At 23.8% G+C, this 26,571-nt stretch overlaps 1 pseudogene across 1 annotated transcript in view; it reads right to left on the bottom strand.

Annotated features, from left to right (window-relative positions):
- The window catches only part of LOC145843913 (polyubiquitin-C-like), a 92,720-nt pseudogene that overhangs the window by 22,071 nt on the left and 44,078 nt on the right, over positions 1-26,571 (bottom strand). Inside the window, exons 11-13 of the transcript XR_014370261.1 lie at positions 23,143-23,255; positions 22,469-22,582; positions 19,103-19,107 (exon numbers count right to left, since the gene is read on the bottom strand). The product of XR_014370261.1 is annotated as a polyubiquitin-C-like (transcript). The remainder of the gene's footprint in view (positions 1-19,102; positions 19,108-22,468; positions 22,583-23,142; positions 23,256-26,571) is intronic.

The raw sequence follows: 26,571 nt of genomic DNA, 5'->3' as shown, positions 1-26,571 counted from the left end.
TTTAAAATTTCTTTTTAAAGGTAATTAAATTATTAATGGTGTAAGCCAGAAGCCACGCCAGAAAAAGTTTTCGCAACTTATTAAATTCCGTGAGTTTTCTGCTGAAAAACGTGAAATAACTATAAAAAAAACATCTATTTTTTCTTATTTTGGTAAAACTTCCAATAAAAACTAGTTTTTAGTACTAATATAGTTTGTCCTTATACTTTTATTAGTTTATAAAACAGTTATAAATCATTACTTTCCTTCGAAAAATAATATAACATCAGGTTTATATTTGTTTTTAAAGTTAACAGATTAAATTAAAACTTTGATGTCAGTTTTAAATTCAGTATCCAAAATTACAACATATTATATAAACTGTTGAAACCCAAAACTTTCATTTAACTTCATGTAACTTTTGTCTAAACATTTTTGTTAGTTTTTTGAGAAAGCTTATAAGGTATTTGAACTTTTTTTTCTCCATCAGTATTAAAAAAATATTTTGCATGAGAAACTACATATTTGTTCATTATTTTATTTACTTAATTTTTTTATTTGAAGAGCATTATCGGAATAAACTAATACACTCTAAGAATTTCGATATAGTTTATTTCAAGGACCAAACGTTTAAATACAGATAAAGCTATAAGACTAAATTAAATAAATAAGTGAACTTTTAAAGTTTGTATATTCTTTATCAAATAAACTTTAACATAAATTTGTAACTTACGAAAACGGTTAAAAATTGACGAACAACCAAATTTGATTAATTTTGTAATACTCCTTTATTACAGCTACACAATGTAAAAAAGTTATAGAAAAAAACTGTTCTATGATTTCAAGTAATAAACTGTTATATTTATGAATATTACAAACAAAAGTTTCTTAAGTCTTTTAATTGACCTATTTTTGGTCATTATGAATTTATATGTGAAACTTTTTATTTTATTTTAACAAATGTAAGAAAATATAAAACTAGCACTTTTTATCTAATACTTATTTTAAACAAACGTTTTTCAAGATCACTCACTTTTTAGTGTGGGGTAACGTTGATATGTAAAATAACGTAAAATAATTTAAACGTATGATGTTATAAAATAACATACAGCTCTAAAGTTTTCGTATCTAATAAGTCTAAATAAAATAAGAAATTTTCCACCATTCTTACTTATATAACTATAAAACTTTTCTTAAAAGAAGGTTTTCTTTAATATTTAAGTTATATTTAGTATTGTACTAATTGCTTAAATAAAAACTTTCTTCCGTCATAATGAATATTTTTTTGTTTATTCATAATAAACTATCACCAATCATTTATAATTGTATAATAAAAATATGTCATGTTAATATTGGTTGTTAAACTTTTTTAGTTTTTAGTTTCTCTTTATATAACGGTTTTGGGCTGTTTTTCGATACAGCTAATATATAGTAAAAAAACTCTTCATCTACAATATTAGTAATATAATATTTAATATTAACTTCTTTAAACGGATTTTAACATAAATTATTAAATTTTTTTGTCAATTATGAAAAAAAAAATATCAAATTTTATGAACGTTGGCTATGTTTTAAAACCTTTCAAAGTTAAAATGTTTCATATAATTAAGAACACAAGAATAGCTTTGGTAAAAAAAGTAATCATTTTATGTTTATTAACGTTTTATGTATTAAACTTCTGGTAACTTTTTACATGAAATATGTTGTAAATTTATATAATAATAAATTTAAAAAATATTAAATTTAGTTTATTCATGAAAAAATACATGAACTCAGTTTCTTTATTAAACAGTCATGTCTTTTCTAGCATTTAAACTATTACTAAGCAATTTTAATCTTATACTTATTTTAGACGAACATTTTTCAAGATCACCCAAGTTTTTAGTGGGAAAACAGTAATTGAATGTTATATTTTTAATTGTATTATTTTAGCAGTATAGATAGGTCCTTACGTATATTATTTTATATAACTAAAACACATGTTTATGAACTTTGTGTTTAATGCAGTTCAAAGTAAAACAAAACAAACACTTTATACAAAATAAAACACTTTTATGGACTACATAAAATCACAAATCTATAACTTATATTAAACAAACTCGAGAAAACACAGTAAGTTCAGCTTCATTTTAGATTCAGTGATTTTACTAAGTCATTCTATATTTTGATTAGATTTTCTTCAAATATTCCTTGCGTGATGTCTACCCTGAACAACAATTAATAACTGTTAAAACATTGTTTTAGATAGGTTTAATTAAGTAAAAATTTACAATATGTAGTGCATAGACCAGAACTTTAAAAAAAAATAATTTCATAAGGCCCCTTAAAGAAAAAAATAAGCTGGACCATTCGACAAAGTTTTTCAAAAAGCAACCATTAAATACGCTTAAGAACTTTTTTTTGCTTTTCATCATCAAATCTGGAATGTCTAGTGCAAGTTTTAATTTACGGCCCCATGGCCCTACTTGACCCATTTGATGCTTATGGCTTTATTTCTATAATGTAGGGCTCTTTTTTGGAAACCCTGATGTAGACATTTAATAAAAATTTGTACCAAGTCTATCTACAAATAATTGTTTTATCAACTTATAAGCTTTAAAGTGTAGTCAACTTACCTTAAAAACAAATTAAAACATATACATAATAAGTTTTTCAACTTCAGAGAAAACTAAACAAATTTTTATCAATTTTTCAAAATTATGAATTTATGAGCTTAATGTTACTGATATACTAATAACTTACCTGATAGACAATAAAATTATATTTTATTTTTTATTTAAACGACAATCTGATAAGACTTACCTAACCTCTTTACTTTATCTACCTAAACACCACATAAAGATTAGAGTTGTTCTGTATATAATAGTAAGACAGTGTTTTTTCGTCAAGTAATTTTACACCACCAGAAATCATCAAATATTTAATGTACACTGACGACCACCCTAATAATGTTAGAGATTTACTTCAATCTGTTATCTTAAAAATTTTCACAATTTTTTAAGTTAGAGTTACCCATTTTTCCTTCCAAATTATCTTTGATATCTTTAACTGTATTAGAAACTTCAACTTCCAAAGTGAAGTTGTGACCCGTGAGTGACATCACAATTAATTTCATTTTCTGTTAATAAGATTTTATTTAAATTTAAGTCATAATCAAAAACTCAATAGGATACAAAAAGTTAATCCTAGTTTTTAACATAAATAACTCTTTAACTTATAAAAGCTAAGTTGTTTTATTTTTCCAAACAAAACTTTTGTTGTTCTTTAGCTTAAAATGAGAACCTACTAAACAAAAGCTTTTATAGGCAAAGTATAAATTTATGTTAAATTTTTTTCTACTTCAGTTTATAAATTGAAAACAATTCAAGCTGAAATTTAGATTGTCATTTACCTGTTTTAAGTCTTAAGTAATTCAAATAATTGTTCTAAACCAAACAGGTTTTTCATATATTTTTTTTTGAAATACTTAAAATAAAAATTGTTGAAGACTATCCCTATATTTAATAAGGAAGTGACTGTGGTTAGTTTTATTTTCAAGACAATAACTTTGATAGTCAGCACAAATATAAGGTAACAAAAATAATAAACATTATTTAGTATCAAAAATTAGTGCATGTCAAAACATTATGTTTAAAGTTACTAATAAAGTCTAAACCAGTTTATATTAAACAAAAGGTAGCACCTTAAAAATAACTTCTTCTGGATTAGACATTAAGCTTTTGGCTCGATAACCGAAAGGACTTTTCGTAAACCAGGTCCTTGTACCAAACCCTTTTGAGCCCATTTTATAACTTGTATTGAGAAATATGCATGTAAAATACTCACCTCAGAAAAAGTTGATCCATTTCGAACTCCAAAATCAGACAGAGTAAAAGGTCTTGAATTTCTTCCATATTTCAATTTGTGTTGACCAAAAGTCACAAATTCTTCATATAATTGACACCCTGAGTTTTCAAATTTCAAACATAAATTGTATAGATTAGTGAAAAGAACTAAGTAAAAAGTTTATATTTGAATACAATGTATTATCTATTTGGCAAAAAAAAAGTTTTAAGTAAAAAGTAAACCTTTAAGTTGAATTTATTTATCTTTTCAGTTTCAACTTAAAGAACTAAAGCAATTCAAAACCAAAATTTTATTGTCATTCTATAGTGCAAACATTTTTATATAACCTTTTTCATTAGCTTTATTCATGACATTTTCAATGGTGTCAGAAGCTTCAACTTCCAATGTGATGGTTTTACCACAGAATAGTTTCAGAAATATTTGCATATTTTCACTTTAAAAAGTTGTGAAAATATTTGTTTTTAAAGTTGTTTTCTAAAAATTCCAAACAGGTAAACCAGTTATTTCTATGAAAACCAATTATATTGATGTAAGAACACAACAAGCATTAAATTTTGAATTTTAACTTTAGTATATACACTATTTCTACTTTTACAGCAATTATTTGTATTAAAAATATCACAATTATGTTTATTTTAAGTTTCGAATAATTAGCAATACAACCAGTAAAACAATAATTTAATGACTTCTTATAAAATTGGTTAATCATTTAACTAAACGTTTAAATAATAAGTAAACAGTTTTTCTGTTATTTTAACAAACATTGTATTATGCATCAGATTAAAAGAATAAGTATTTAGAGCTATTTTTTGCTTAATAATACATACTACATAGTAAGTATTTAGTAAGACAGTTTCTTACACGGTTGTCTATTTTATTTACTAACAAAAAAAATAAAATCCTCACCATTGAAATAGTTCTTTAATTTTTCAAAACACGGGCACAACATACAAAATAGAAGTTTTTTTTTTTGTATGAAATAGTAGTTTAGCACTTTTTTCTCCTTACGTTAGTTTTCAAAGTCAGCTTTTATAAAAATAAAAACTAATTTTTGTAATGAAAAAGAAAATGGAAACCATAAAAAGACGAAATAATAAAAGTTAAAAGATGATATTTTTTCATAGGAAGAGATGCATAACTAATACAAGTAATACTATTTTTAAGTATTAAGAAACTAGTGTCTAACGAAATTAGTAAGTAAATTATTCAAAGAAAGGCCTGGAATCTAATTAATTGATTTAAACATTAAAATAAGTTATAACTATTCAATATAATTACAATAATTTTTTATACAAAAACATTATTTTATAAGAAACATTTTAACTTAAAGAAGTTTAAAACAAACGTTTTCAATCACAGTTAATTGTTTTTTTTTTTGAAATTAAGTACTTGCTGTTTTGAAAAATAAAAGAGAAGGAGTTGTATAACTTATGAAATAGTTTGTTTAAATTAAAACCAGTTAACACAAAAATTTTACGAGCATGAAATAGTTGGGTTCTGTAATTATAAATAATAATTATACTTAAAGAAAAATTGTAGATTGAACCACTAAAACGTCAATGATATCGATAAGTTTATATAAAATAAACCACAGTACAAGCAAAACTATAAAACACACGATAAAATTTTATATAAGTTTAAGAAATCAGTTTAAAATTTATGTCAGTAAGTTTTTTTTCTTATGCTTATATCATATAGTTTATTGATCGACATAAAATACGCTCAAAATGTTTGGTTATAGGACCTGGTGCACGAAAAAATCTTTCGGTTAACGAGTCGCACATCATAGATACATTTTAACGTCTTATCCAGGACAAGTCAAGTACAATACTTTATTCGATTATTTATATTAAAGTTATATAAGCTCTTCAAAAAATAAAATGTAGAATCGTTTCTGTAAGTTAGCACGTTTTAAAAGCTTACAGTAGCTAAATTGCAACATTATATCCAACATTCTTTAATTATATGAAAATATATTACATAGTAAATGTTTTATTTTTTAAGTTGGTAATACTACTTTTTTAGTGTAACTAGTTTTTTTTAGATAATTCAAATTTATTATTTTTTCTAAGTAAATTTTCAAACATTTTTTTTAAAACTGAAAATGTTACTTATGAATACAAAAGTATAAAGTTAAAACACCAGTAAAGTCAATACTTATTATACAGTTCCTAATTTCTGATAAACAGATATAAAAACTTATTTAAAGGTCAAGATTATGTTGCTCCACAATAAAACTTTTTAGTGTAAAGAACTTAAACATAAATTTGCTTTTGATTAAATATTATTGTAGATAAATTTATAATACTGACAACTAGTTTAACAAATAAGAGCTTTTGGTAATTAAAAACTAAGTTTTATAGGAAAAATTATATGAAAAGTAATATAAGTGTATTGGTTGCAATTTAATTTCATAGTAAATAACAGTTGATTTCTTATATTCATTTTTCCTTACAAAGAAAAAAAAATGGTTTTACCTGATAGCATTTTGCGGGCGACCAATTTATAAATACAAATATCTTTACAGCTTTTCGAAATAAAAATGCAAATTTTTGTGAAAACTTTTTCTGGTGAAACCATCACATTGGAAGTTGAAGCTTCCGACAGCATTGAAGAGCTTAGAAATAAAGCTAAAGAAAAAGGTTGTGAAACTTTTTTTAAACAAATTAACTGGCAAAATGATATAACTGAAATGTTAAACAGTTGTACACCAAAAGTCTTTAACTAGTATAGGATTTACTGTTTATTTTTAAGTAAATTACTGAATTGTTACTTTTTAAGTTGCTTAAGTAAAGTTTATAAAAGTTTATTTTTTTGTAAAAACTTTTTCGCCAAGATAAATTAGCCTAACTTCTTATTTTTATACAAAATTCATGTTATTATTTGAAAACTCAGGTCAACCGTTAGATCAGGTACGCTTGTTTTTTGGTGAAAATGAATTGAAAGATGAAAAAAATTCAAAACCTTCTACTTTTTCTGATTATGGAGTTGAGAATGGATCAACTCTTACTGCAGTTAGTATTCTGTATTAAAAATATGAGCAATTAAATAACTAAATATTAAAAAAAAAATTTTTGCGTAATATAAGTTTGTTTTATCTTTTTAAATAGCTACCCAATGCTCACTCTTTAATGCATTGAATGAAAATATAGTACATATTATTTTTTTTTTTCTTAAATAGGTATTAAATTAAAAATAAATGATTGACTATAGTCGACACTTAAAAAAAGTGGTAGTCTTTAAAATTTTTAATATAAGGATAGCTTGGATAACAAATTATTTTAGTTTATAAATATTAAACACATTAAAAAGTAAAAATGCGTAGATAGCTAACAATGTTAAAAACAACTAAATTTCTTCTTATTGGAAATTTTAGTATTATGAAATAACTTTTAATTTTTTTATTTCTTTTATTATTTTAAACAAAATACTAATTCATGTATTAAGTTGTCAAAGCTCTTATATTATTTTCGTTATAAAATATATAGTATATTAATTTTTTTAATAAGATTAAAAATTTACAAAACCTTTTAAAGCTCGTATATAATTTTTTTTTGTATCCTTATTGAATAAATAGTTTAAGGTTTTTTATACATATTTTAAACTATAAGTTAGACTTTACTAAAAACTTATCAATAGAGAAAGATGCAAATTTTTGTGAAAACATTGACTGGTAAAACCATCCCATTAGAAGTTGAAGCTTCTGACACCATTGAAAATGTCAAAGCTAAGATCGAAGACATAGAAGGTTTGTATAACTTGTAGATTTATGACAACTTTTAAGATAACATATTAAGAATTTAATAAACTTACTTAAACTGTCCTATCAATTAGTAGACTACTAAAAAGTCTACTAAATTTGGAAATATAATAGTTTTAATTTTTATTACGAATAGAACAGTACTTATACTTTTTACATACATGAAAATAAAATACAATAATAACACATAATTGAGGTTAAAAACTTGAGTTAAATATATAGTTTATAACTAAATGTTAATGTTGAAATAATATTTAATTAAAAGAAAACTTAGATTAATTTACTTTGTTAAAATAATAAAAATATTTGAAATATAATGTTACTTTCTATTTTTTTTCAGGTTACCCACAATGCGAGCAACGTTTACTCTATGCTGGAAAGCAATTGGAAGATGAAAGGACTTTGTCTGACCACAACATCCAGAATGGTTCTCTTATTTATTTGGTGTTGAGACTTAGTGCTTGAATAAATTTCCACATTTATTAAAGTGCTCAGTATGCGATACCTATTTTTATCAATGCAATTTTGTTTTTACTGCTATGATACTATGTTATATTTCGAATTTTTTATTTAACTAAGCTGATTCATTTTGTTATACTTTTCACCCGAAATTACATTAAACATTTTTTCAAAAAGATAGTGTTTATTTTTATCTTAATCGGTATACTTATTTAAAATGTACTAAACTGTCAAAAATGTAAAGTAACTGAGAATATAACTATATTTGCTGTTAGTATTCAAAAATGTTTGAATTAATACGGTAGGATAAATTGATGAAAAAGTTTAACAAATTTTTAATTTAAGCTGCTTATTCAAAAGCAATATCAATATTTGTTGTTAAATTAGTTATAAAATATTTATTGCTTTAACACTAATCAAATTTAAAGGCCATTGTTTTAACTAAGTGAGTTTTCTATAAATACTTGAAAAGCTTACAAAGTATTACAAAAGTAGTCATAAGTTATGGATAATTATTTTAAAATGATTATAAAATATAACTAGGAAATGAGTTCAATAAGCATAAAATTGAATTTTATAACTTACAAAATCAATATTAGATTAAAGTAAGTAAAAAATGTTGTAATTAAAATACCTGAAAATATTAAAAACCTAGAACAAGTTCAACAACTTCAACTTGATATTTTCTAATCATTGTTAAATTTGAGTTTGCATTAAATATACTCAGCATAGCGAATATTGATATGAAAAAAAAATCTCTGCTTTATCCTTATAACTACTTAATAAACTAACTAAAGTTTAAATCATATAAATCATAATCATTTAAATAATAAAACATTTTTATTGTACTTAAGAACTAACTAACAGACAGGACAAATTGTTTCACAATTTAGAATAAGTTCAAGAAAGTAAGCAGTCTAGCCCAACTGATAAAATAAAGTTTATTTTTACATTAAAAGTGTTACAACAATTTTTTGTTTAAATTTTGTTAATAGTTAATGAATTTATTACAAATTGTTCGCTAATACTTAGACAACATCAACTAAATAATTATATATTTGTAGACTAAAATCTTTTATTTAAAACTAACGGTTTCAAACTTTGATATTTTTAATCGTATACTTATAAAAAAGTAGATTTTTTCTGGAAAATAAACTTAAGTTGTTCAATTTTTAGTATTTAAAGTTCGTATGTATATAGTAAAATAGTTATTCCTTTTTTTAACCATGAAGTTATTAATTTTAATAAAATTTAATATAGTTCAAGAAAAACGTTTTGATTTTTTTAAGTTTAAATATTTACATAAGTTTTAAGGTATACCAAGCTGATTTGTTCTAAACCAATCTAGCAAGTTCATACAAAATATAATACTTAAGCATTATGTGATTTTAAACCAATCTTGTAATAGTTGATAAGCACTTTAGTAATTCGTTATATGTAATCCTCAATTTTCAAACAATTGAAATTAAAAATTATTGTATAAGTACAGTTTTTCTAAGGCTAAGAATTAATTACTTTAAAATTAAATCTACAAGTTAGGGACTAGGCCAGGGTTTCCCAAAGTTGACCAAGGTACCCCCTTGGGGCCATTTGAGGAAGTCAGGGGGCCATAATATGTAAATAGGCCAAAGGGGGCCCTTAACTAGTAAAAGGGCCATAAGGGAGCCTTTTCAATTTTTTAGCAGTCTTTAAAAATTACGTAAGTTTTTGCAACTTTGATTTATGGCCATGGGTTTAACTAGGCCTTTATTCAAAAATTTACTAATTTAAAGATAACAAGTTTTCAAAATTGTAATACTCAAATAAAAATATGTTTTTCTAAAAAAATACAGTTTAAATAATTTAAAAAGTATCGTAAACTGATCAACTCCAAATTGAAAAGTAATATTTTACAGCTCGGATCTACTAACTAAAGGTTGCAGTCTACAGGCCACCAGTTTCAATGGTCACTAAAAACTAAACGTATATGGGTCTGAAAAATTAATAAAGTCAAAACTTTCTTCTACCATAATAAATACTTGTTTGTTTTTTATAAATTATCAACAATAGTTTAAAATTGTATATTAAAACTTTGTATCGTTGTTGATGAAATTTTTAAAATTTAACTTTTTAGTTTCCATTTATAAGTGTTTTTAAATTGTCTTTCGATGTAACTATTATGCTGAAACATATAAGTACAAAACTCTTTACCTACAGTATTAAACGAACTTTCACATTTCATAAAAAATTTGTTGATTATGGAAAAGTACCAACAAATTTTATGAACATTGGCTATGTTTTAAAACCTTTATAAACTAAAATATTACATATAATTTAAAACACAAGACTAAACTTTGGTAAATAAAGTAATCATTTAACGGTACAGATTTTGTTTATTAACATTTCAAGTATTAATTTTTTTGTAAAAGCTTTTATTATGCAGTATGTCGTACATTTAATAACATTAAAATTTAGCAAACATTAAATTCAATGTATGATGATACAAATTTTTAAAGTCAGTTTTCATTATCGAGTCATAAGTCTTCTCTTGTACTTAAACTATTCCTAAGCAATTTTAATCTTATACTTATTAAAGACAAACAACTATAAAGATCGTTCACATTTTTTAATGTGGGGTAATTGTGATCAAATAGTATAATTTTATTAGTGTTCAGTACAAACTAAGCACAACACTTTATTCGCTTATTCACATTAAAGTTATCTAAACTTTTCAAAAACAAAAAATATATAGAATCATTTCTATAAGTTAGCACGTTTTAAAAATTAACGGTAGCTAAATTTCAACAGTATAGTAAACAATCTTAAATTATATGAAAATGTATTACAAAGTAAATGTTTTATTATTTAAGTTCATAATACTAATTTTTTAGCGTAACTATTTTTTTAGATAATTCAAATTTATTATTTTCATATCATAAGCTGGTCCTTAAATATTTTTAAACTAAAACATTTTCAAACATTTTTTTTTGTTTTTAAACTCAAAATGTTACTTATGAACACAAAAGTATAAAATAAAAACTCCAGTAAAGTCAATGATTATTATACATTTCACAATTTCTGTTGAACAGACATAAAAACTGACTTATTTAAAAGGTCAAGATTATGTTGCTCCATAATAAAACTTTTTAGTGTAAAAAAGTTAAACATAAATTTACATTTAATTTGAAATTATTGTAAATAAATTTATACTACTGACAATAGGTTTAACAAATAAGTCCTTTTGGGTATTTAAAAGTTAAGTTTTATAGGAACAGTTCTATGAAAAGTATTACAAGTGTATTGGTTGCATTTTTATTTTAAAAGTAAATATTAGTTGATATCTTATATTCATTTTTGCAAAAAATAAAATAGAAAAACTAGATTTACTTGGTAGAAATTTGTTGGACACCAATTTATAAATACAAATATCTTTACAGCTTTTCAAAATAAAAATGCAAATTTTTGTGAAAACTTTGACTGGTAAAACCATCACATTGGAAGTTGAAGCTTCTGACAGCATTGAAGATCTTATAAATAAAGCTAAAGAAAAAGGTAGTGAAACTTTTTTAAATAAATTAACTGACAAAATAAGTGTTGCACTGAAGTTTTAAACAGTTGTACATCAAAATGTCTTTAACTAATATAGGATTTATGCTTTATTTTTGAGTAAATTACTTAATTGTTACTTAATAAGTTGCTTAAGTGAAGTTTATGAAAGTTGAGTTTATTTTTTGTAAAAGTTTTTTCGCCAAGATAAAAAACAAAGCCTATTTTCTTATTTTTATACAAAATTCATGTTATCATTTGAAAACTCAGGTCATCCGTTACATCAGGTACGCTTGTTTTTTGGTGAAAGTGAATTGAAAGACGAAAGAAATTCAAAACCTTCTACTTTATCTGATCATGGAGTTGAGAATGGATCAACTCTTACTGCAGTTAGTATTCTATATTAAAAATATAAGCAAAGAAATAACTAAATATTGTAAAAAAAATTTTTGCGTAGTATAAATTTGTTTTATCTTTTTAAATAACAATCCAATACTCACTTTTTAATGCATTCAAAATACACTACATATTAGTTTTTTTTTCTAAATAGGTATTAAATTAAAAATAAATATTTGACTAAAGTCAGAAACATTAGCAAAAGTTTTTTAAACAAGGATAGCTATGGATGTAAATTATTTTAGTTCAAAAACATTAAATACATTAAAAAATAAAATGTGTAAATAGCTTACAATGTTAAAACAACTAAATTTCTTTGTATTAATAATTTTTCTACTAGAAAATGACTATTTAATCATTTTTAATTGTTTTTTTTTTAAACAAAACACTAATTTATGTATTAAGTTGTCAAAGCTCTTCTATATTATTTGCGTTATAAATTTCCAAGTATATTAATTTTCTAGTAAGATTAAAAATTTACAAAACCTTTTAAAGCTCGTAAATGTTTTTTTTTTTTTGTTTTTATTCTTATTAATATAGTGGTTTAAGTTTTTTATGCAATTTTTGAACTATAAGAACTATAATTTTTGAACTTTACTAAAAACTTATCAATAGAGAAAAATGCAAATATATGTGACAATGATAACTGGTGAAACCATCACATTGGAAGTTGAAGCTTCTGACACTATTAAAAATGTCAAAGCAAAGATCCAAGACAAAGAAGGTTTGTATAACTTGTAGATTTATGACAACTTTTAAGATAATATTCTAAGAATTTGGTAAATATACTCAAACTGTTCCATCTATTAGTAGACTTAAGAAGTCAACTTAATTCGAAAATGTAATAGCTTTAATATTTATTATGAATTGAACAGTACTTATACTTTTCACACACATTAAAAAAATAACATTATGTTACATAATTGAGGTTAAAATATTGAGCTTAATGTAAATTATATAACTTAATGTAAATGTTGAAATAGTATAAAAAACCAAACAAATAAATAAATAAATTAATTTTTTGAAAGAAAAAGCTTAAATGTATTATTACATTCAGTATTTGAATATTTTTCAGGTATCCCACCATACCAGCATCATCTGATTTGGGCTGGAGACAAAATGCAATATGAAAGGGCTTTGTCTGATTACAACATCCAAAATGGTTCTGTTATTTTTTCGGTGTTGAGCCTTTATGGTTGAACAAATTTCCACACTTATTACAGTGTTCAGTATGCGTTTCCTATTTTCATCTACGAAATTATGTTTTTTTGTGCTATGATACTATGTTATACTTCGAATTTTTTATTTAACTAAACTGTTTTGTTTTACTCTTTACGTGAAAAAAACATTAAAATTTTTTTTTAAATGTTGTTTATTGTTATCTTAATCGGTATAAAGAATATTTAGTTAGTATATTTAATTAAATAGCATTAAAATTTCTAAAACGCAACTAAGAATATATTTTTTTTTTGTTTTATATGTTAGTACAGTTCTTATTCACTTATCCGGACGCTCACTTATGAGGACAGTTTCGGTCAGAAAAAAAATCAAAAATTTTTAAATATTAAGAATTAACATTTTTATATGATACAAATATTTAAGCTTTCATGCTGTAAAAAGATGTTAAGTGTTTTTTTATATTCACAGTTTTGTTCATTATTATGACGTAATAATACTACAAAATATTTCATTCTATCTTTGTTCGAAACTACCTTAGTCATCAAAAACCTTCACATGTAAAGTAAGTCAGTTAAGAAGTATTTAAAATAATCTTATTTAAAACAAAGTTTTTGTTTATATATAAAATTTTAAATTTCTTTTTAAAGGTAATAAAATTATTAATGGTGTAAGCCAGAAGCCACGACAGAAAAAGTTTCGCAACTTATTAAATTCCGTGAGTTTTCTGCTGAAAAACGTGAAAAAACTATAAAACAAAAGTCAACTTTTTGTTATTTTAGTAAAACTTCCAACAAAAACTAGTTTTTAGGAGTGATATATTTTGTCCTTATACTTTTATTAGTTTATAAAACAGTTATAAATCATTACTTTCCTTTGAAAAATAATATAATTTCAGGTTTAATTTTATTTTTAAAGTTAAAAAATAAAATTAAAACTTCCACGTCAATTTTTAATTCAGAATCTAAAGTTTTAACATAATATATAAACTGTTGAAACCAAAAATTTTCATTAAACTTTATGTAACTTTTGTCTAGACATTTTTGTTAATTTTTGTGAAAGCTTATTAGGTATTAAAAAATTTTGTTTCCACTATTAGTAATAAAAAAACTTATTTTGCATGAGAAACTACATATTTATTATTATTTAATTTACTGATTCTTTAACATTTGAACAGAATCGGAATAAACTAACACACTCTAAGAATTTCAATATAGTTTTTTTAAAGGGGTAAAAGTTTAACTACAGATAAAGTTATTAGACTAAATTAAATAAATAAGTGAACTCTTAAAATTTATATATCGTTTATTAAATAAATCTTAAGTCAAATTTGTAACTTACGAAAAAATTAAAAGTTAACGAACAACCAAATTTTATTAATTTTGTAATACTCCTTTATTACAGCTACACATTGTGAAAAACTTATAAAAAAACTATTCTATAAATTCAAATAACAGTAATATTGTTTTCATGAATACTACAAAAACTGTAAAGTTTCTTACATATTTTAAATGACCTACACTTGGTCATTGTGAAATATATATGAAACCATATTTCAAACCATCTATTTTAACAAATGTAAAAAAATGTAAAATCGACGCTAGCACTTTTAATCTAATTCTTATTTTAAACAAACATTTTTCAAAATCACCCACTTTTTAGTGTGGGGTAACTGTAGAATAAGTTAAACGTGTGATGTTGTAAAATAACATACTGCTCTAAAGTTTTCGTATCTAATCAGTCTTAAAAAAAATAGAGATGTTTAACCATTCTTACTTATATAACTTTAAAACTTTCTTAAAAGAAGGTTAAATTTACTTCAATATTTAAATTTTATTTAAATTTGTACTAATTAGTAAAATTAAAAAAATTTTCTGCCATAATAAATAATTGTTTTGTTTTATCATAATAAACTATCACCAATCATTTATAATTGTATAATAAAAATATGTTAAGTTGCTATTGATTGTTTAACTTTTTAGTTTCTCTTTATAAAACGTTTCGGGTTGTTTTTGATATAACTAATACGATGCATTACATAAATAAAAAACTCTTAAGTACAATATTAAACGGATTCTCATAGAATTAATTAAACATTTTTGTTGATTATGAAAAAAGAAATTAAATTTAATGAACGTTGGCTATGCTATGTTTTAAAACCTTTCAAAGCGTTAAAAGTGTATGTTTAATATAATTTAGAATACAAGAATAGCTTTGGTAACAAAAATGTTCATTTAATGGTACATTCTTTGATTTTAAAGTTTCAAGTATGAAACTTCTGGTAATTTTCCTCATGAAATATGTTGTACATTAATATTACAGTAAATTTTAGAACAAACATTGAATTTTGTTTATTTAAAAAAAAAATATTTGAACTCAGTGTTTTTCTATTATAGAGTCATGTCTTATAGCATTTGAACTATTACTAATCTTATACTTGTATTAGACAAATATTTTTCAAGATCACTCTCTTTTTTTAGTGTGTGGTAACTGTAATAAAATGTTATATTTTAATTAGTATTATTTTAGCAGTATAGATAAATACTTACTTAAGTTGTTTCTACATAAGTAAATGACATTTTTATTTACTCAGTGTTTAATCCAGTTCAAAATAAAACAAAAAAATAAAACATTTTATATAAACATAAGCACTTTTATGGTTAACATAAAATCACAAATCTATAACTTATATTAAACAAACTCGAGAAAACACTGTAAGTTCAACTTCATTTTCAATGCAGTAATTTTACCAAGTCAATTATATGTTTTGATTAGTTTTCTTCAAATATTACTTGCGTGATGTCTACCCTAAACAACAATTAATAACTGTTGGAACTTAGTTTTAGATAGGTTTGCTTAAGTAAAAATTTACAATATGTAAAGCATAGACCAGAACTTAAAAATAATTTCATAAGGCCCCTTTAAAGAAAAAAATAAGCTTGACCCCCGACAAAGTTTTTCAAAAAGCAACCATTAAATACGCTTAAGAACTTTTTTTGCTTTTAATCATCAACTCTGGAATGTCTAGTGCAAGTTTTGATTTACGGATTCATGGCCCTCATGTGGCCCCTTTACTACTCATGTCCCTACTTGACCCATTTAATGCTTATGGCTTTATTTCCGTAATGTACGGCTCTTTTTTGGAAACCCTGATTTAGACATTTAATAAAAATTGTACCAAGTCTATCTACAAATAATTGTTTTATCAACTTATAAGCTTTAAAATGTAGTCAACTTTAAAAACAAATTAAAACATATACATAAAAAAATTTTCAACTTTAAAGAAAACTAAACAAATTTTTATCAATTTTTTAAAACTATGAATTTTATGAGCTTAATATTACTGATATACTAATAACTTACCTGATAGACAATAAAATTATATTTTATTTTTTATTTAAACGACAATCTGATAAGACTTAACTAACCTCTTTACTTTATTTATCTAAACACCACATAAAGATTAGAGTTGTTCTGTATATAATAGTAAGACAGTGTTTTGTCGTCAAGTAATTTTACAACACCAGAAATCATCAAATATTTAATGTACACTGACGACCACCCTAATAATGTTAGAGATTTACTTCAATCTGTTATCTTTAGTTAGAGTTACCCATTTTCTCTTCCAGTTTATCTTTGATATCTTTAACTGTATAAGAAACTTCAACTTCCAAAGTGAAGTTGTGACCCGTCAGTGTCATCACAATTAATTTCATTTTCTGTTAATAAGATTTTATTCAAATTTAAGTCATAATCAAAAACTCAATAGAATACAAATAGTTAATCCTAGTTTTTAACGTAAATAACTCTTTAACTTATAAAAGTTAAGTTGTTTTATTTTTCTAAACAAAAAATTTATTGTTCTTTAGCTTTTAATGAGAACTTACGAAATAAAAGCTTTTATAGGCAAAGTACAAAATTATGTAATATTTTATTTCTACTTTTAGTTTATAAATTGAAAATAATTCAAGCTGAAATTTTTAAATGTCAAAAACCTGTTTTAAGTCTAAAGTAATTCAAGTAGTTGTTCTGAATCAAACAGGTTTTTAATATAAAAATTTTCTATAATACTTAAAATAAAAACTGATGAAGACTATCCCTATATTTAATAAGGAGGTGACTGTGCTTAGTTTTATTTTCAAGACAATAACTTTGATAGTCAGCACACATATAAGACAACAAAAATTATAAACAATGTTTAGTACTCAAAAGTTAGTGCATGTCAAAACATAATGTTTTAAGTTACTAATCAAGTCTAAACCAGTTTATATTAAACAAAATGTAGAATCTTAAAAATAACTTCTCCTCGACTAGACATTTAGCTTTTGGCTCGATAACCAAAAGGACTTTTCGTGAACCAGGTCCTTGTACCAAACCCTTTTGAGCCAATTTTTTTACTTGTGTTGAGAAAAGTGCATGTAAAATACTCACCTCAGAAAGAGTTGATCCATTTTGAACTCCATAATCAGACAGAGTAAAAGGTCTTGAACTTCTTCCATATTTCAATTTATGTTGACCAAAAGTCACAAATTCTTCATATAATTGACACCCTGAGTTTTCAAATTTTAAACATGAATAGTATAGATTATTGAAAGTACGAAGTAAATATTTTATATTTGAATACAATGTAATTACTACTTGGTAAAAATGTTTTCAGTAAAAGACAAACATCTTAGTTGTATGAAGTTTTTTATTAGTTTTAATTTAGAAAACTAAAGCAATTCAAGTCCAAAATCTAATTGTCATTCTATCGAGCAAACATTTTTATTACCTTTTTCTTTAGCTTTATTTATGAAATTCTCAGTGGTGTCAGAAGCTTCAACTTCCAATTTGATAGTTTCACCAGTCAAAGTTTTCACACATATTTGCATTTTTTCTTTAAAAAGCTGTAAAAATAGTTATTTATAAAGTTGTATTCTACAAGGTCCAAACATGTAAACCAGTTATTTCTATGAAAATTAATTATATTGATGTAAGAACACAAAAAACATTAAATTTTGAATTTAAGTTTTAGTATATACACTATTATTATTTTTACTTTTACAACAAATATTTGTATTGAATTTTTTTTTGATTGCTAAATCACTTTTTTGTTAAAATTTGTAGTATTACTTTAACTGTTCTAAGTTAAACGTTTAGGTACAACTAGTCTTCACCTTTTCCACTGAAAATTGTTCTATCTGAACAACACTATCTTTTCTTTTTCAAAAAGTTATTTTTTGTGTCTTTTCATAAAAATTTCACGATACTAGTGCTTTAGTTTTATAGTTTTGTTTTAACTTACAAAACTGTTACTGAATTTACAAGCAATAATACTTATTATGTTTGAATTTATTTTTTGCTTGGTATTAAGTTGCTATTTAAAAACTTTTTCAAGGACCAGGTTATGATAAGAAAATTTACTATAAAACGACTATAAAAATTAGTTACGTTGAATGAGTACTACTATCAACTATAGTAATAACTTCTAAGTAACATTATGTTTTCGGGAGCGGGTCAAATATGCACGAAGACATTAGTGCGCAAAGGGTCATTTTTGCACAAAGACATTTTAGCACGGAGGGTCACTTTAACACGGGTAAATTTTCTGACTCAGCCTTTTTCATTTAAGATCTTAAATATACTTTTATTTTTTTTGTCGTGAAAAAAATTATTAGAATATAAACCTGCGTTTACATTTAATTCTACTATATAAAGTTTGAATGTAAAATAAAATAGCTCCATTTTTTTATTAATGAGTGTGTAAGAATTATAGTTCGCAGTATTTTTTATAGTTTTAATATTTCTTTTAGTTCAAACTTTTTATAAAGTATTTCTAATTCAATTAACAATAAAGTTTTAGTGTCTTTACGACACTTGTCTAACAAATAGTTTGTTGAATAAAATTCTATGTTGTTATACATGGTTGGTTTTTATTTAAGCCTTCCTCTTTAGAAAGCATTTATAAGAAAACCCAAAAACGCGTACTCAAAAAATCCTGGTTTAATTTTTCTTTACCAAATAGCTAATTTTGATATAATTTTACTAATGTTTTTAAGAAAACAAAATATAAACACTCCCTATAGATATTCGTTCTATTAAACCTATTAAGACATGTTTATTTTCTTAAATATTAAACTAAAAGTTGTAAATTGGTTTAAAATTTATTTTGTATCTTCTAAACTTAAATTTATCAAATGAATAATGAATTTTTAAATTAGTTTTTCACTAGAATAATAACTCTTGGCTCTAGAACAACTTTTATTTTTAAATTAAGTTATTTACTTTGACTATGAATCATTTAGATGCTAACTGAAAAGTTCTTTATTTTCGCAAAACTTCTAGGATTGTACTGCATGAGAATATTTTTGTGTTTTTTTTTTTTGCTTTTCGCTTAGATCCACTGAACTCAAAGTTATATTAAAAAGTTTTAGTTAGATAAGAAGATACAAATTTTCTTTTAAAAACAGGGTAAAATTTGAGTACCATGGAGAAAGTAATAAAACATTAATAATGTTATGTGTTTATGAATAATGTTATCCAAAAGAAAAAAAAAACAGTATATTAAAAGCAATCTTTTGCAATTAGTTCAGTTTTCGAATAAATAGTTCGTATAAAATTATATTTTTATTTAAGTTTTTCTACCTTAAAAAATAAAAAAAAATATTTAAGAATTTTTAAATATTTATAGTAAAATTTATTTCTTAATTATACAGCCTGCGAATTTATTTTAGAAAAGTCTGGCTTGCGAAAGACTTTAAAAATTTAGTCATACATAATAAAACAAGTCTGACATATCGTAAGGATAAACTCTGTCATATAAACTTGTTTTAATTTCTAATCAATTAAATTTAAAGAACACTTTGACAAAAACTGTACATAAAAGGTTTCTTTAATTCAATTATTTTAATAATAAAACATTTAAATTGTACTTAAGAACTAACTAACAGACAGAACAAATTGTTTCACGATTTAGGATAAGTTCAAGAAAGTAAGCAGTCTAACTCAACTGATAAAATAAAGTTTTTATACACATTAAAATCGTACAAAACTTTTGTTTAAACAAAAATACTTATTTGAAATGTAAAACTAATTTTGTTAATTATTAATGAATTTATTACAAAATGTTCGCTAAAACTAACGGTTTTAAATTTTGATATTTTTAATCGTATTTTTAAAAAATCAGTTGATTTTTTTTACGTGAAAATAAACTTATATTGTGTAATTTTTGTTATTTAAAATTTGAATGTAAATAATAAAATATCTATTTCTTTTTTTTTAACTGAACTAAGTTATTAATTTGAAGAAACTTCAATCTAGTTCAAAAAAACGTTTTGATTTTTTTAATTTAGATATTTTCATAAGTTTTAAGGTAAACCAAGCTGATTTGTACTAGACAAGTTTAGCAAGTGTTGATTTATATAAAATAAAGTACTTATAAAATTTAATAATTCTAAACAAGTCTTGTAATAATCGATAAGCATTTAAGTAATTCCTTTAGTGCGCAAACTTATATATAAACTTGTTTTTCAAAACAAATGAAATTAAAAATTGTGTATAAGTACAATTTTTTTTAGGCTACGGGTTAATTACTTTAAATTAAATCCACGAACTAGGGTCTATGCCTGGGTTTCCCAAAGTGGACCAAGGGGCCTTCTTAGGGGCCATTGTAGGAAGTCAGGTGGCAAAAAGGGAACCTTTTCAGTTTTTTGGCAGTCTTTGAAAGTTACGTAACTTTTAGCAACAACAATTTTACAACTTTGATTTATGGCCCTGGGTTTAGCTAAGCCTTTATTCAAAAGTTTACTTATTTAAAGGTAACAAGTTATCAAAATTGTATTACTCCAATAAAAAAAAATCTAGAAAATACACTCTAAAATTTTTAAAAAGTATCATTTATTGATCAACTTCAAATTGACAAGTAACATTTTGCAGGAGCTCGGATCCTTTATAGTAACAAAAGTTTGCAGTTTACAGGCCACCAGTTTTAATGGTCACTAGAAATCAAACATACATAGGTCTGAAAAATTACTAAAGTCAAAACTTTCTTCTGCTATAATAAATACTTGTTTCGTATACCCATAACAAATTATCACCAATCATTTAAAATTGTATAATAAAGCTTTATATCGTAGTGGTCGAACTGTTTAACATTTAACTTTTTAGTTTTAATCTGTTTAATATTTTTTGGTTGTTTTTGGATGTAACTATTATGCTTTATTATATAAGAAAAAAACTCTTCACCTACAATATTAAACGAACTTTAACATTTCATAAAATTTTTGTTGACTATGGAAGAATACCAAAAATTTTATGATGGTTGGCTATGTTTTAAAACCTTTCAGAGCTAAAGTGCCGCATATAAATTAGAACACAAGACAAAAGAACACTTTGGTAACAAAAGTGGTCGTTTAACGGTACGCATTTTGTTTATTAAGGTTTTAAGTATTATGATTTTTCGTAAAAACTTCTGTAATGAAATATGTTGTACATTTACACAACAGTAAATTTTAGAAAACATTAAATTTAAAGTATGATGATACAATTTTTTATTATCAAGTCATAGGTCTTCTCTGGCATTTAAATAATTACTAAGCAATTATAATCTTTTACTTATTTTAGACAAACATTTTTCAAGATCACCCAAATTTTTAGTGGGGAAACAGTAATCAAGTATTATAATTCAATAATTATTACTTTAGCAGTATAGATAGATACTTACGGAAGTTATTTTATATAACTAAAACAGATGTTTATGAACTATTTTATTACTGAAGTTCAAAGTAAAACAAAATAAAATCACAGATCTATAACTTATATCAAACAAACTCGAGAAAACACAGTAAGTTCAGCTTCATTTTAGATTCAGTGATTTTACCAAGTCATTCTATATTTTGATTTGAGATTAGATTTTCTGCAAATATTACTTGCGTGATGTCTACCCTGAACAACAATTAATAAAAGTTTAAACTTGGCTATAGATGGGTTTAAGAAAAAATTTACAATATAAACAGTCTATTTATACAGTGAAAAAGAAATATACTAATTTGTTTTCAATAAATAATTTGTATTAGCATCTAATGAACTAAAAAAGTTTCTACTTAATTATTATTAAACTAAAATTTTGAAGAGAATTGTTTACAAACAACATTTTTTTTAGAAATGATATGTCATTAAATAGTTTTTTTTTTAACTGACTTAGATTTCATCATTTTTTAACTTGAATTTTAAAAATATATGTTTAAAGAGGCTTATGTCATAACAAGTTATACATATTTTAACCTTATATATCTTATTCAATCAACGATTACAATTTGATAATATTTAACTAGCCTTTATAAGAAATACAATTAAATTTCGCATGGACAGTAGAGTTATTCTGTATATTGTAGTGCGACAATATCCAATGTTCAGCCATCTGTTTACCTTGGAAAATCAAACGTACCCTATCCAATGGCCAACCTAAACATATTTAACATATACATCAAATCGAATGATTATTTCAAAAATCGTCACAAATTTACAAGTTAAATTTACCTTTTTTCTCGAGTAGTTTGTACTTGACACTTTCTACTGTATCAGAAGCTTCAACTTCTAACTTTATGATATCACCATACATTGTTTTTACAACTATTTGCATTTTATTCTCCTTGAAAATTTGTTTGAATTTAACTCAAACTTAGTCTTATTTTTTGAAAAGTAAAATAAACTATAATAACTAATAAAAATGACTAATTAAAAATTATAAATTAATCAATATATAAGCATACTTTTACAAATTTGGCAAACATCTATTTAGAAAAAATTAGTAAAGTTTCGCTGGAGCTAAGCTAAAAGTCAAAACTAAATTGTCTACTGAAAAAATGAAGCATAAATCTTATACTAGTCGAATAATTTAATTTAACTTGTTTTAAATGCAACTGTTTTTAAATTATAAAGCTCGCTTTTTTTGGAAAACAGCCTTAGTAAACACTAACAACACTTATCTTACCAGTTATTGTGTTATGAAAAGTTAAACATACCTTTTTCTTTAGCTTTATTTATAAGATCCACAATGGTGTCAGAAGCTTCAACTTCCAATGTGAAGGTTTTACCAGTCAATGTTTTCACAAAAATTTGCATCTTTAGATTTTGACTAGCTGTAGAGATAACTATATATAAAATATTGTTTTAAAAAATACTTCCGGGAAAAATGTTTTTTTTTCTAAATGAGTAAACTAAATAAATATAAAAAATCATTTAGTTTTAAAGTACGAATTAAAAATACAAACAGTACGCTGTTTTTACTTTTCATGTAACTATTAAAAAAACTTATTTTAAATACTAAAAGCACTTAATTGTTAAATATTTTGTCTGCTGTACAACTTTATCTTAAACTATTTTAAATTATAGGAAAAAAATTTTTATTGTATGAACTGAAAAGTTTGTCAGTTAAACAATCTTCTTTTTTTTAAACAAGTAAGCTTTTGTGTCTATTTTTAAGAAGTTATCAAATATGTAAAAATCTTGACTTTACTGGTGTTTTAACTTTATGCTTTTATATTCAAAAGTAACATTTTAAGTTTGAAATCAAAAAATTCTTCTGCTTAAACTTGACTTGTACTTAAAAAATGTTTAAGAATTGCTTATGACATTAAATTATTAATTTTCAAAAAATGAAAAAAAAGTTATGCTTAAAAAGTACTATTAACTTAAAGCATAATAACTAATATGTAACATGTTGCGATATAATTAGAAATTTACAGCTTTTGTGTTTTAATTTAGTTCGTGTTAGCTTTTAAAACGTGCTAACTAAAAAAAATAATTATATACTTTAAAACACAAAATAGTTTACAGTTTTTATATAATGCAAAGTTTACACTTACTTAGTACTTTTCTATAAAAAATGAACGGATAAAATATTGTGCCTGATAAAATATTTGAATATTTTTCAATAGCGACACTAATATTTAGTTTGATAGCAAAGAATAGTTAAATATTATTGTTTTAAAGTACTTTCGTACAATTTAGTTGTTGTTAAGTGTTATTATGAAGGGAAGTTATTACAAATTTTTTGCACCCTATATTAAATATTTCGTACAATTTTTTGTATGACTTAAAGTTTTTTTTTAATTTGCACAAATAAAAATAATTATTTTGTAAAAATTAATAGTTTTTAGTTAAGTCTTTAAGTGGTTTAAGTTGAATTTAACAAGAACTTTTTTCTATTGATCTTAAAAACAATTTGCATTTGTTTCATGGTTAATTTTTAATGATTATACATGGCAGTCTTAATTTAGTACAAATTTAATTGTGAAAAAAATTTATTCTATTTCAGAGGTAGTTCAAAGACCGTTTAAAGGTCGAGTTCTAAAGCTGCTAGTGGTATAACGAAAACGTAACGCCCAAAATGTAAAATAGTAAAGAAAAACAGGACTTAAAATCAAATTAAAAACGTTTTATTTGTAAACTTGCAATAATAAGCAGTCAAGAATATAATATTAGTACATCAACCAGCATGAAAAGAGTGCAAAATTTTAGTTTGAATTTAAATAAAAAATCAATACTATATGCATTTTAGTTTAGCTGCGTATAAACTAGAATTTAGAGAACCGCTCAACTCCCATTCGCACAATTCCCACTAAATAAAATCCGAGAACCGCTTACCGAGCAAGACTTATGGATAACAGTGGTAGTGAATGAACAAAAAAAAGTTTGGAATTGTGGGTATACAAAAATTTTTATAACTCTATTACACTAAAAATAAGCTTACTTAAGCGAAGTTTTTACATTGAACTCCAAAAGCTCAACTTGTTTTACTAAACTAATTTACATAAAAATATTAGTTTATACTATAGTAAATTAGTTTATTCTTCAATAATGGCAAAATAACGCTTAGTTTTACAAATAGCATAACCTACATTTTTAAGCCAAAATAAAACAATTTAAACTTGTTCGCAAAAAAAAATCTTTATTGTTGGATTGCGGTGCGTATTTTGTATATCTTGTTTTGTTCAAGTATAGTTTTCTCTTAAGAATCTGGGACAAAGTTAAAATAACGAATAAGTTTTTAAACACTATCTACTTTTCTTAAACAAGCAAGTCATTCAGACTGTGAATAAAATCTATAAAAATAAATTGATTTAGAGCCCAAGACAAGTTATAACTATACATATTATAACAATACTTTTTATACAAAAACATCGTTTCTTGTGAAACTTTGGGAGCTGAACAAATTTAAAACAAATGTTTTTAATCACAATTAATTGTATTTAAGTTTTAATATTAAGTACTTGCTATTTTGAAGGATTAAACAAATTAAAGTTGTATAATTTATAAAGTAGTTTATCAAAATTGCAACTAGTTAGTACAACAAATTTATAATAAATAGTAAGCTTTTGCAGTTACAAATAAAACTTATACTTAACGAAAAATTGTATATTGTAGTGTTGAAAAATCAATGATATCGTTAAGTTTATACATAATAAACCACAGTTCAAGCAAAATTATAAAACTTATGATTAAATTTTATATAAGTTTTAGACATCAGTTTAAAATTTATGTCAGTAATTTTTTTTTCTTATGTTTATATCATATAGTTTATTAATCGCCATATAAAATACTCTCAAAATATTTTGTCCTAGGACCTGGTGCACGAAAAAACCTTTCGGTTATTGAGTTGCACACCATGGATACATTTTAACTTATTGTCCAGGACAAGTCAAGCACAATAGTTTATCCGCTTATTTATATTAAAGTTATCTAATCTATTCAAAAATAAAATGTAGAATCATTTCTGTGAGTTAGCACGTTTTAAAAGCTAACAGTAGCTAAATTGCAACAATATAGTAAACAATCTTTAATTATATGAAAATATATTAGATAGTAAATGTTTTATTTCTTAAATTGATAATACTAATTTTTTAGCGTAACTAGTTTTTCATAGACAATTCTTAAGTTATTATTTTTATATCATAAGCTGTTACTTTAATATTTTCAAACTAAGTAAATTTTTAAACATTTTTTTTTGTTTTAAACTCAAAATGTTACTTATGAATACAAAAGTATAAAATTAAAACTCCAGTAAAGTCAATGATTATCATACATTTCATAATTTTTTATGAAAAAGACAAATAAACTTATTTAAAAGGTCAAGATTATGTTGTTCCATATAAAACTTTTCTATGTAGACAAGTTAAACATGAATTTACTTTTAATTTAATATTATTGTAGATAAACTTATACTACTGACAATAGGTTTAACAAATAAGTCCTTTTGGGTGTTCAAAAACTAAGTTTTATAGAAACAGTTATATGAAAAGTAATACTAGTATATTGGTTTTAATTTTATTTTGAAAGTAAATATCAGTTGATTTCTTGTATTCATTTTTGCTTACAAATAAAATAGAAAAACTAGATTTACTTGGTAGCATTTTGTGGGACACCAATTTATAAATACAAATATCTTTACA

The sequence above is a fragment of the Thalia democratica genome, chromosome 9, assembly GCF_965202585.1.
Source record: "Thalia democratica chromosome 9, ktThaDemo2.hap1.1, whole genome shotgun sequence".
NCBI classification, from domain to species: domain Eukaryota; kingdom Metazoa; phylum Chordata; class Thaliacea; order Salpida; family Salpidae; genus Thalia; species Thalia democratica.
The sequence above is the reverse complement of the archived record's forward strand: the minus strand, read 5'-3'. Positions and strand labels throughout refer to the sequence as shown.